The sequence below is a fragment of the Thunnus thynnus genome, chromosome 15 (assembly GCF_963924715.1).
Source record: "Thunnus thynnus chromosome 15, fThuThy2.1, whole genome shotgun sequence".
Taxonomy (NCBI): domain Eukaryota; kingdom Metazoa; phylum Chordata; class Actinopteri; order Scombriformes; family Scombridae; genus Thunnus; species Thunnus thynnus.
The window spans coordinates 20925274-20937454 of NC_089531.1; the positions used below are offsets into that span (position 1 = coordinate 20925274).

The 12181-nt window shown below is 43.6% G+C and overlaps 1 protein-coding gene across 2 annotated transcripts in view; it reads left to right on the forward strand.

Annotated features, from left to right (window-relative positions):
• col8a2 (collagen, type VIII, alpha 2) overlaps window positions 1–12181 on the forward strand; it is a 111462-nt gene that overhangs the window by 50120 nt on the left and 49161 nt on the right. Inside the window, exons 1-2 of one of the 2 annotated variants that reach the window (XM_067611332.1) lie at window positions 9176–9297; window positions 9808–10020. The gene's annotated coding sequence lies outside the window, so the exon portion shown is untranslated. Of the gene's footprint in view, window positions 1–9175; window positions 9298–9807; window positions 10021–12181 lie in introns of those variants that run through there. The other variant, XM_067611333.1, reaches the window with a different exon arrangement.

Below are 12181 nucleotides of genomic sequence, written 5' to 3' on the forward strand. Positions count from 1 at the left end.
AAAGTTTTTTAGCGTTAAATGCTACGATTCTTTCTTTCTACAATATCTGTGCATGGCAGTTGAGGTAAGGTTACGGCACGTATACTATTGTTATTGTTAGGCAACACATGCACTTGGTTAAGGTTGGGGAAAGATTGTGGTTACAGTTAATAAATGCAAATGATAATTGCAGGTATTTAACAGGATGCTGCATGATTCTCTCCAGCATGAAAGTTGCACTGCATGTGCATCCAACACCCTGGCCTGCACAGCCTCACTACACACCTCACTACTACATAAAGGGCACAGCTCTATCTTCTACTGGCACTGAGCATTGCAATTGGACGATTGTGAGGTGCGGAATCGTCTAGTGTGAATGTAATTCCCGAGGATACTGGGCTGCATTAAGACATGGCCACATCCCCATTTACTCCTTTTTCTGTCCTCCTCATTTCTCGTATTGCCGTTTATGCGGCACATCTGTCTCTGACTCTTTATCCATCCATGCATGTCATGCTCTTTATCTAGTAGCACCCTGATCCAAGAAGCTGGTTTTGGTCGTGGTTGCTCACTTGCCACCTCCATGGGTGGTCCTTGCTGAAGTTTTTCTGCTGTGGTGTTTGTACAGTTCAGAGGTCTTTGTTTTTCTGGCATGTCTCCCCATGCTAACCAAAGCCGGAGGACTGCTGCCTGTTTTCTTTCTCATAGCTACACATCTGCAGGCTTTCGAGAAGAAACTGGGAAAACAGCAGAAAAACACAAGGAGGGTGGAGAAGCAGAAACACTCTGCCTTGAAAACTAAGTTGCCACTTTCACCCGTAGGTGTGTGTGAGAGTTTTTGTTAAGCCCCGCTCCCCTGACATAAACTGTGGTTTGTTGGTGAAGGCCTGGCACACATGTTGACAGCCTCATTATTTATATTCCATTTTGACAGCTTGTTTTGTGTAATATACACACGCGTATTTCCATCCTTGCACCACCCTGTCTTCTCCGTTTCACAGGAATAAGTCAACTTAATGAATTTTGTATGAAAAAACAGTGTTTCCCCAAAGGGTGTGTTATGGATCAAACAGTCCCTCAGTCACCAGCGCTTTATGGCTAATTCCCCCACGCTGAACAAGGTCATATTGTTCCCTATTTATACTCCCAGAATGATCAAAGGGGGAAAATGATCCCTTCCGACAGTTAATAATCCTAAATGTCTCACTGAGAGCCAATTTTGTGTTATTCAAACCGTTTTCCCAGATGCATTTATCGGGACCTTTTACCCATTCAGAATTTGAAATTCATTATGTGATACCCACATATTGTGTGTGAGTGGAGTTCAGAGACGGTGACTACAGCACAATTTCTCCGTTTCCTTGTGTTTGGAGGACAGTGATTGGTGGGACACGTGGAAACAGCTGTTTAGGGAGGAGGTTCCTGTGAGCATCAAGGTCAGGACACATTCACATAGTTAGACAGGAAGCCAGGTGGGACAGGGCACCAATATACTGAGTGTGAACATATGCGCGTTCAGCAGGATGCATGTGTGTGCGTGCATGTGCCCTTTTACAGACAACGTTACTGACAGCTTCGCACAGAAAAGCTCAGTGGGGATATTTGGCTTTAAAGTGGCTGTAACACCAAAACAAACAATACTAGAAGGTTCTCTGGGGTCAGCAAGTGGTCAAGTGAGTAAATAAGTTTGTTATAATAGGACTAAACTTACAACAGCAGTTTTGCGAGGACCACAGTGACCTCTTAAGGCATTTGTAGTGGGAACACAGAAGCTACTTACTGTGAACACCGAGAGTAAAGGTCAGGGAAAGTATTGCCACCACTCAAGAGGTCACAACCCAGATTGTTGTAGTGCCATGGAGAGTGGGAGGCTCGTTGTCTCAGTGGGAGTGGGATGCAACTTGGGAGTTTGCAGTAAATTTTGCATTTTATCAAATCCAGCATTGAATTTGCTTACCAAATTCCTTTCGAATCCCTTATGGAATCAATTCATATTTACCTTTTTAACATTTTTAGATTAAGTTGTAAATAACTAAAACTTATAGATTCACTTGTGATCTGTACTTTTGTTGGCTGAAGAGGCAGAAAAACTACAATTTTGTAGTTGTAACCTAATAATGTTACCCATATGTAACTATAACCTGACAAAAATGTGAGGGACATAAGATATGAAATGTCAAATAAATATGTATTGGATACATAATAGATATTATATGCATTTTGCAAACTGTCACAGATAGCATATGGAAGTGGGCCACTTCAGGCAATGATGCAGCACTGCTGGCCTTCTTCTGGCCCGGACAAAATGGATGTGAGCCTGAAACATGTAAAATAGCAAATATGGCCCAGATATACCAAATCAAATGGGGACCTTTTTTGGTAAAGATGTGGTGCTCTCAAGTATGTGTGTTCTGGATGTGGGCCAGTTCTGTTTTATCTGGTTTGTTCTTGGTTGACATACAGCTTGCTTGTGGCCCAGATCTGGGAAACATGAGCAGACCGCCCAAGTGCCCTCATTCCACGCAGTATGTGGGCCGAATCAAAGTGCCGAAAGTGTTGGTTGTGGGTCGGATCTGGGCCACAGCAATTTTGCTATCTGGGGTATTTTTTACGAGCCACTTACTCATGACATAACTATTAAGTTAATAAGCTTTAATTATACATAGAATTTATACATAGACATTTAACGGGGAGATACTGACGAGTCAGAATGACACAATCAGCTACATCATTTCACTCCAGAAGAGTCACGACTCTGTCTGAAAAAATGCACTGTCCACTTGGAATTGTAGAGTGTTGCTAGTGAGCTGGTTTTCTTTTGCTAACAATTGGTAACAATCTTTAACCAAGTACAGACACTGGCTTAAAGAGAGCATATTAACCAATGATTTTGGGTTTTGTTTATTTTTTCAACTGATGATAGCAACGGTGGGTAAAAAGTAGAACACTGCAACCTTTTGTACATTGCTGTTGTGATTCAATAGAGTGAGGAGAGACACAAAGATTTGATAATAGATTTGGTGGCCTCACAGTTTTGCAAATTTGTGTTTTTCTGAATCCAGATCCAAAACGGAACCGGCTATTGAAACCCAACTCTATGTTTAGTGCTATGTTTTGTCTTCTGGTTTAAGCTGTATTTTTGTTTTCATTTTCATTTTTGTCCTAAGAGAGTAACAAGTGACAGGTTGAGCACACCTCACCCTGCTATAAACAGTAACATCCCCTCACTTCCCACCCTGTATTCGTTTTTCGAAAGGGGAAGCAGGCCATGGTCACATATGTTTGTCTGGCCAGTTATCTCACAGATTACAGTTTAATAATCTCCTCATCTTGTTAGAAAAGGCAACTAACTATCATCTTCTAGTGAAAAGGACTTAATCATCTCATTATAGATCTCATAAAATATCATTATTTATGTTTCCTTTTGTTCTTTCAGGCAACTGTCTGTCTTCAACTGTGTCAGTGATCAAACCAAACAGCCAATCAAATGTCAGTTTGGTCAAAGGACTGGACTGTCTATTCCATCCCCACCTGCAAAGTCTCAAAAGTCAATTTGACGAGCGAGCATGTGTTGAGCAGTTGCGAGCATGTAGGGAGGGTCAAACTCATATTTATCACAGCCCCGTGCTTGCTGGACCACATTTGGGCACGCAGAGCGGAAATGCTCTCTCGCGTTGGTTTTCTGCTCACAGATACTGTTCTGTACGCTCAAATCACATGCACGCGCCTGTTTTTTATGTGCACGGGTTTTGAAACTAATTAAACCATACTGCTAAAATAAAATACAACTTTAGAGTGCAACTTTACAGGTTCACTTGAAATTAATTAAATGATGTACGAAATGAACTTAAAAATGTGACTGTTGGCACCACAACATTGCAGTCTGTTATGTCAAGATACGATAATTAAGTCATGATTATGAGAAAACTTTTCTATGTGAAGAATCATTTAGATAATTAAGATGTGATCTCGAGTTAAAGGTCCTAAAAGGATTATGAGCCAAGCTTGTCACTCTGGGCTTACATGCATTTATGAATGCAAATCAGCTGTACTGTACTTAGAGGGTTTAAAATTCATAAGTCATAACTTTGCAATAACTCTTGAGGCTTGAGACACCCATGAATGAACTTTGCCCATCCTTGGACCAGAGTGCCAGTGCCTTTCTCCCTCATATCTCACTGGGGTGGAGTTTTTGGATGTGCCGCTGAGATCTCTAAACTCCGGCAGTTGACTTTATTTATTCTAACCTGATTGTTTGGGTTTGAGGATTCTGTTGCTCCTGCTGTGTAGGAAATTGCTCTCTTGCCTGCTGGTTCTGAAACGGAAAATGGTTTTAAAAACTATAACAAAACAAACCTAAACGTTTCTCTGTCTCTCTCTGTGTTTGTGAAAGATCGTGGGTTCTCATTGCCCTGTCAGGGCCGGCTTGCGGAGACGAGTCTGTCAATGAGAGGAAGAAAAAAAATAAGAGTTTGAATCACTTAGTAGCTGGTATGGTGGAGTGATGAGCTTATCAGTTGAGTACAGAACTCTGGGTGTGTTGTTTTGACTGTTTGCATGTTAGTCTTAACAGAAGATTGGCAGGATATCAGTTAAATTAGACGCCGGGGAAATTACGGTTGCAAAATGTGTTTGTGTTTGTATGCACCTTTGAGATTGGTAAATGAAAGACGAGAAGGAATAATGAAGTTGTGACTCACTAAAACTCACTAAAACTCACAATATACACAATATAACTCATAATTTGATAGCTTGGCTTCAACTCAAAGCATTGGTGCTCCTTTTTTGGATTCCCTTCTCTGGGAGTTCTGCTCCTGCACGTATCCCATAACCTTGACTTGTGGTACAGTAGATGTGCATTTGCACTGCAATGAAAGTTTTTCACTTTGAGATATAGCAGTACTGTTGCACTCTGGAAACAATTACCAGGCAATAATCTTCACATTCTTTCATCCCACCACCAGCTCAGCTGATTAGGATATCCACTGGTACGCAAGGCTAACCTCAAACACGCTCACACACACTTGCACATTTACTGTTTCTACCATACAGTACAGTAGGTACTCTTGCTCCCTCTTTGGTTACTGACCAACCCTCTTCTGTTTCTCATGCGCACACACACACACACACACACCTGACATCTGATTCCCGACTGATGATTAATGACCCTAGAAGTCTTTCAACAGAGACCACCCAGGGTCAAAATAACCTGCCATAAATACAGAAGCAGTAAAATACCATTCAGTCGCCACTCTTCTATTTACACGTGCTGCAGCATCTTGCATGTGTGTGCGCACGTAGGTGTGTATGTGCCAGAGCAAGAAAGGTGGACGAGTTACTGTGGAAACACTTAAAAATGTGCACCCCCTCCTCATGTCTTCAGTCATTTGTGCATGTGGTGTTTGGGTGAAGGAAGTGGGGGGGATTTCTCAGCTAACACCTCTCAAAATGCGCAACCCTCCTTCTGTTATTCTTTCCTGCTCTTCTTAATTTTCCCCCTTTCTCTTTTTCAGAAGAATTACCCAGACTGTCCTCTAATCTCTCCGGAGAGCTTTTTCCCAGGGTGGAAACACTGCCATCCTTTTTCTCTCCACTGTCCCCCCTTCTCCCTTTTATCAGTGTCAAATGATTACCCGGGGGGAAACTGAGCTCGGCAGCAGTATGCGTCAGGTGAGCCAGGGGGAGACCAGCCAAAAACATTGCTCCTCTACCTGCTCCCTCCATCCACCTCCTCTCCCCTCTTGTGCTGTCCCATCACCCCATCCACATTCTCCACCCTTGTGCCAGCCGAGGGCGGTGGCAGAGTCCCAAGCCCATCTCAGAGGAATTTCCCTGTTGAAATTTATATCAATTTCAGAGGCTTCAAGTTTTATCCACGGCGTGTGAAAAACTGAAACTCCCCTCTCTTCTCTAGCATTCACTCTCCATTCTTTCCCCTCTTCTGTCTGCTGCCTTCTTCAAATTCTGAATTCCTTCTTCCCTCTCATCCTCTCCACATCATCTCAATTTTACTCTCTGTTTTCTTCACCAATGTCATCCTCTTCAACTCTTTACTCCCGTTCTTTCAGTGTCTTGCCTTCTGCTTTCCCTTCTTCCCTCACCACCTTTTTTCACTCTCCTTAACGGCCCTGTGTAGGCACAGCCTGGTGAATGCCAGGCATTCCTTTGTAAGGTTAGAACAGACAAAGGTGGACCACATCACCTGAGAGAAAACGGCCCTTTTGAATCGTCGCCCGAGGGAAAGAGAGACTGATAGCGAAGAAAAGAGGGAGTATAAAAGCAGAGGAGAAAAGAGAGAGATGGAAGAGAGGAACACCTGTCCTCTGCTGTCCTCGTGTGAACCTTCAACTCTGACCTTTGTTACTTGATATCAATGCCTTGTTTGAATAAAAAGGGCTTAACTAAAAGAACTTTAGGTGCCAACCTACAATCTGGTATTGAAAACCGAAGCATTTGGGAGCTTTTAAAGGCTTTTTTGTGCATCAGAGTAATTAGATTAAACACTGTCAAAACCATATTAGCTTATGACATTGATTCAGTTACCACCATACAATATTTAACTCACAGAGTGACCACTGACTGAGGTAAACAAGGTTATATTACAACCCAAAAGTTAATTCCAATCAAGCTCACAAACACAAACAACTCAACCCTTAGACACACTCCAACCATTCACACAGCTCACTCAAGGAACATAGATGCTGAATGCACCCCCAAACAAACTCGCCCCGCCCTTAAACACACACATACACACACCCCACCTTTGACTATAACAGACACCATACGTTAACACATAGTATGTCTATGTTTGATGGCGCTGGGTGTGGTGTACAGGGTGGAGTGTATCTGTGACGCCAACCTTCCTTTCACAGCTTATTTTTGGGTTTTGACGGACATCAAGGGCAAAGTGAGCCTGTGTGATGCAATGCCACAGTTTTCCAGTCAGTAAACGGTCGCTGTTTGTTTTTACTCTTACTAATGAAATGGAGCGAAGGGGAAAAGTGGAGTGAAAAAAGAGAAACTCATGACGACCAGGTGTTTTTTCCCTCTTTTCGGGAATGTTTCACCTTGTAAAAGCAAGCGGGTGGGAGGGGACTTGTGTACTGTGCTGAAGTGAATGGTTTGGGGATTTTTCAAGGGGTGTGTGCTGACCAAAGAGTATGAGTGGGAATGAATGTGTGTTGTGTGAGAGTATTAAGGGGTTAGCTGAGATTTTTGAGGAGCTGGAGGCAGAGTTCTTCCGTGGAACTGTAGCATAGCCATGACTGGGGGAGAGGCGGGGGCTTTCTTGTGTTTTTGTGATACTCCACTAACTCATTTTTTTGTCTCATTGAGCTACAGAAAAGCTGTTTCTTTTGTGATAGAGTGTGATCAACAATACACATGCACGTGGAAACACACACCTGGGGATGAATGAATAGCAGGCCTGACTACCACACAGGGCTCCTATTGATGACATCATCGCAGGGCATCTGGTCACTCCACCCTTTCCATGTTCAGAGAGCCATTCAGTCAACTGCACCATGGCTCTTTCACAGACATGACGCCTATTGCTTATTTTTTAGAGATTATTCAATTTAGCCGGCTCCAGTTGCGAACGAAACACTTCTCTGTTGACTCTGAAGGCACAATCAACAGTTGCCCAGTTTATGACCTTCAGTAAGTATAGTAAATACGTCTCTGTGAATGGATAGAAATTAAATCAGTTCCATGCTTTATTCCTACATTGCTTGTTTTGTCACGCTGCTATCTTGATATTGGAGGAATTTGCCAAAAGAGAGCAAAAGAAACACATAAAACCCCATCTGCATTGTAAATCGTACCATAATGACACTCTTCAAATGGCGGGCCCCATTAAATATAATAGACATTATCCAAATATGCTCTTGTTGAGACATAGCCTATAGTTCTCATGCAAGGAAAAGCTTAGTTCAGCCCGACTTTGGTTCTAATGGTTGGTAGATTACACAGTCTGGGGACATTTATTACTCCTCATAAGCAAAACATGAATGAGAGAAGTGCAGCAGGACTGCCAGCTGTGGATAACTAGATGGAATTTATGCTGTGATTGAAGTAATGAATCTGTGGATGCTGCCGAAATGACAGCACTTTTAATAAACCAATCCCCACTGGCAGAACGTGATGAATAAAACCACAAAGAAACATAGTAAATGTTGGACTCTGAGCTTTTGCTTAATTCTTTATACCCCTCTCTGTAGAGTTTCAATATTTACTTGGAATCACATTCTCTATCTGATCTCCAACTCAGCCAATGGCTTAGTCCCAGTAGGTCTTTCAGGAAAAGGCTAGGCCAGCTTTCCTCCGGCTCGTCCAATCACAAGCACGGAACAGCTTTCTCTTCAAGGTCCACTAACATAGCACAGGGCCAGCTAACACTCTGCCAATTAAACACTGAATGCTAAGCCTGTACTAAGCACACAGGTCTTAGTAAACCTCTTCTCTGTTGGACGTTACTGAGTTAGTGATAAGGATCGACTGTAGTTCATCCAGGCTGTTAGCAAACATCCAAAGTATGATTTGCAATTACCGATGTTGATGAGAATTTATGCGTTTTCCCGGCAAATGCTTGGCACGTTTTAGATGTAAGGTCTATCTGATACCTGTAATACATCTTGTAGCAATGAATAGCCAGGCTGTAGTAGGGAAATGTGAACCGATGTCATTTACTGCTATGCTTCGGTGATTAACCCCAAGAGAGTGCTATCATGTAACAATTATACACAAACTGCAGCAGGTTTTAGGCGACAACACAAAGCCCCTCTATGTATTACAATTATCCAGTGTTATGTCATGCATAGAGATTAATAATTGCCCATTGGAGCTACAAGCAAGTAAAGAAAAAGAGAGTTTTTGTGGGAGACTTTAAGATTAAAATCTCTGGGGTGTTTCATGCCACTATCTACAGGTTGATCTTGATTTGGTGATTAGATTTGTGTGTTTGTGTGAGAGCATGTTTGAAGAGTAAAAGGATAAAGGGCAGGGTGATTTCTTGGAAGGTGAGTTTGGAGAAGAGAGTGGTAAAAGAGTCTAGGGAGGCAGAACAAGGGCATGAGACGCCTCCAAATTCCCAGTGTCTTTTCGTTCCCTTCCCTCCTCTTCATCCTACCCCACCCCTCTCTGCCCGGCTGCTACCCCACCCCATCCTGCTCACTCCCCTCCTTCCTCAGCACAGCCAGCCACAGACACTTGCTTTTTGTATGAAGGGGGTTAACCCAATGAACAATCCTGTCTGTCTTTCCCAAAATAAGCCAGTGGGAGAGGGATCGCCGAGTAAGCCAGGGAGATTGGAGCAGCGAGGTGCACAGCCCCTGGTTATAAGTCCTGGGAGTGGGAGCACAGCCTGCTCGGACCCACAGCCTTTAGCTTAATATACACTGCCTTGCTGCCTGCCTGCCTGCTTGCCTGCCTGCCTGCCTGACTGATTGAGTCTCACTCCACTGTTACTCACTCTCTCTCCTTCTCTGTCCTGCTCCTTCACTCCTTCCCTCCTACTTTCCACCCTGGAGAGCGAGAGCGCACAGATTGGGAAGGTGCTCCTCAGACCTGCGTCTGGACAGCTTGAAGACGGCACAGAGAGGATTTTTCCCTCTTCTTTCATTTGCTCTTTCATCCCCTCTCTCTCACTTTCACCACCTCTGCCAAAAAGCACATGGATGGACTTTTTTGTTTTTCGCTGGAGGCAGAAAAATAAAAGTTAAACAGACAGTTTGCTCCACCTGCAGTTGAAAATATCCAATTTTTTCTTTTGCCATAACTTTTGTTTTTGGTTGTTTTTTTTTTATTTGTTTCTCCTGCACTTGTGAGCAGCACTGGACCAATTCAGGGGGCCAGGTCTTTGCCCGGGAGGACACCACTCCTCTTTTTTGGCTTCACTGAATATCTGATGCCATCGCATCCCATGGGAGACACGCGTGGCTGAAGCAAGGAGGGAGGTAGAAGAGAGACCCACCTGAAGCTCACACCTACCGCTGCCCTTACCTAGTGCACCCCCCTGCCCCTCGACACTCTGAGGAGAGAAAGGTAAGCCCTACCTGCCCTCACATTTTCTCTGGCTCTGTCAGCATCCTCGTGTCCTGTCATCTCTTGTCTTTTCACTTTTATTACATGTGGCTGCAGTGGCTGAGGCCAAAAGAAACAGAGGGGGAGAACAGGAAAGGGGAAAAAAATAAAAATAAAAAACAGACGGCGCAATATATTAGTCATGGGACCTGCATAATTCTCTTCAGTCTTTAACTATTGCACAGAGGAACAGCTCACAGATTAGCTCCAGCCCAGACACTGTAGAGACACTAATTCTAATATTAAAGTTGTAGCTGTGCACCCTCTATTGATCTGCTTTGAGTGTCCTGACTTTGTCTGCACTGATAGTCGAGATTCTCTGTGTCTCACTGCCCTGACGAGTGATGATATCCTGAATTCTGTATTTGAATTTCAGATGTTGATGCATCCACACAAACATACGTACATCTGGGACTTTAGCTGATGATGATGGTGTGTATTCTGTGTGTATATTGGGGTAGGGGAGTGTGGTACACATTTCAATGGGTTTACCTCAATTACAGATATGCTGATTAACTTTTTTAAGAGGAGTGTCCACCATGTGGATATGTATCTGTGAATGTCATTGCCACTCATGTCACGTGTTCTCTTGGCATGGACTGCAGCTTGTTTGATAGATTTGTTAGTCTAGTTTATTAAATTTTATGTTGTTAGTGGAATGTACCCAGGTAAAGAAATACTGCAAATGGACACATGGTCGTATTATTTTTCCTCTTCCTTTCTCTGGATAATCCTCTCCTCTCCTCATCCCCACGTTGCTTCACTCTGTCCATCCACTGTGACGCCTCTGGCAAGCGCCGCTGCATTCCATTGTAACGACATCCCTCCATCACAAACAGAGAGAGAAGAGAAATAGCCATGACTCCTCAGGTATCCCACATGACAAACTAACAGAGAGGGAGAGAGACAGAAGGGGGATGAGCAAAAAGGAAAAACAACAAGAGGAACACATTAGTGAAGCTTAGAAAACATATCCAAAAATAAAGAGAAGATTCCAAAATGCATGCCTTGCTGAGGAGATACATTTTTCGATCACATGTGTTTCAGAGCACCGACAGCACGCTTTCTTAGCAAAAGAAGGAGGGAGACACAGAGAAAGAGAGTGAGAGAAAGAGAGGAGGGGGAGAGAGAGTCTGGAAAAGACAGTGGGCTGGAGCTCTGAAATCCAAAAACATTTGGCAGCATCCCTCTATTTCACTGGCTTACGGCAAGAAAAGTTGACTGGATATGTACCTGTGTGTGCACGTGGAGCCACACATGCATGCTGCTAGGGGACTGAATCTGTGTGAATATCAAGGATTGTGTTACACAATCTTCAAGGGGGGTGGGTGAATGGACACACACTAAAGCGTGAATTCTCCCTCTGCCAGTGAGGTATATAACAGGAGTTCTCAGGTGCAGAGCTGCTGGTGCGCAGCAGTGTCTGCCGTACTGTTCAAAGTAGTATTTGCTCATAAAGTTCAGGTCATCTCATATAGATTTAGTGGTTTCCAGTTGGCTTCCCACACTCTCTGCAGTTCTATTAAATTACCTATAGGTCAGGAAATTTATGCTCCTCTCTGCTTTTGCCAGCGTCAGAGACTTTTTTCTTGGCTTGTATTTCCATGCCTGGCACATGGGTTATGGCAACATTGTGCTGTAACCATGGCAACCCCATGCCACTGACTGTTATTCTGTGTTCTCCAATGGGTGGCAACTGGGCGCTTACAAGGCAACTGGTGGCTATGAGTAGTTTGAGTGTGTTTGTGTGTGTGGTACATTATTTAACCACAACTAACAAGCCTCCAACCTGCTGCCCATTCAGGCTTTTCATACAAAGTGCCAAGTGTGACCAACCATACACAAACAACAGTCACGCTGAAAGCACAGTGGCACACACAGCATACTTTAATGGCGCGTGCAATACAAACTCCTACATGGATTTAACACTTCTTACATACACTAACACACACACACACACACACACACACACACATTTCAAACAGATAAACACACTCGCACTGCCCTTTGCCAAACCGCCTGCTCATATAGCGCTCAGGCTCTCATGCCCCACTGAACTTTATAGGCCAGAACGTGTTGAAGTTGGGACTTTTAAGACTCCAAACTCAACATCAACTCTTCC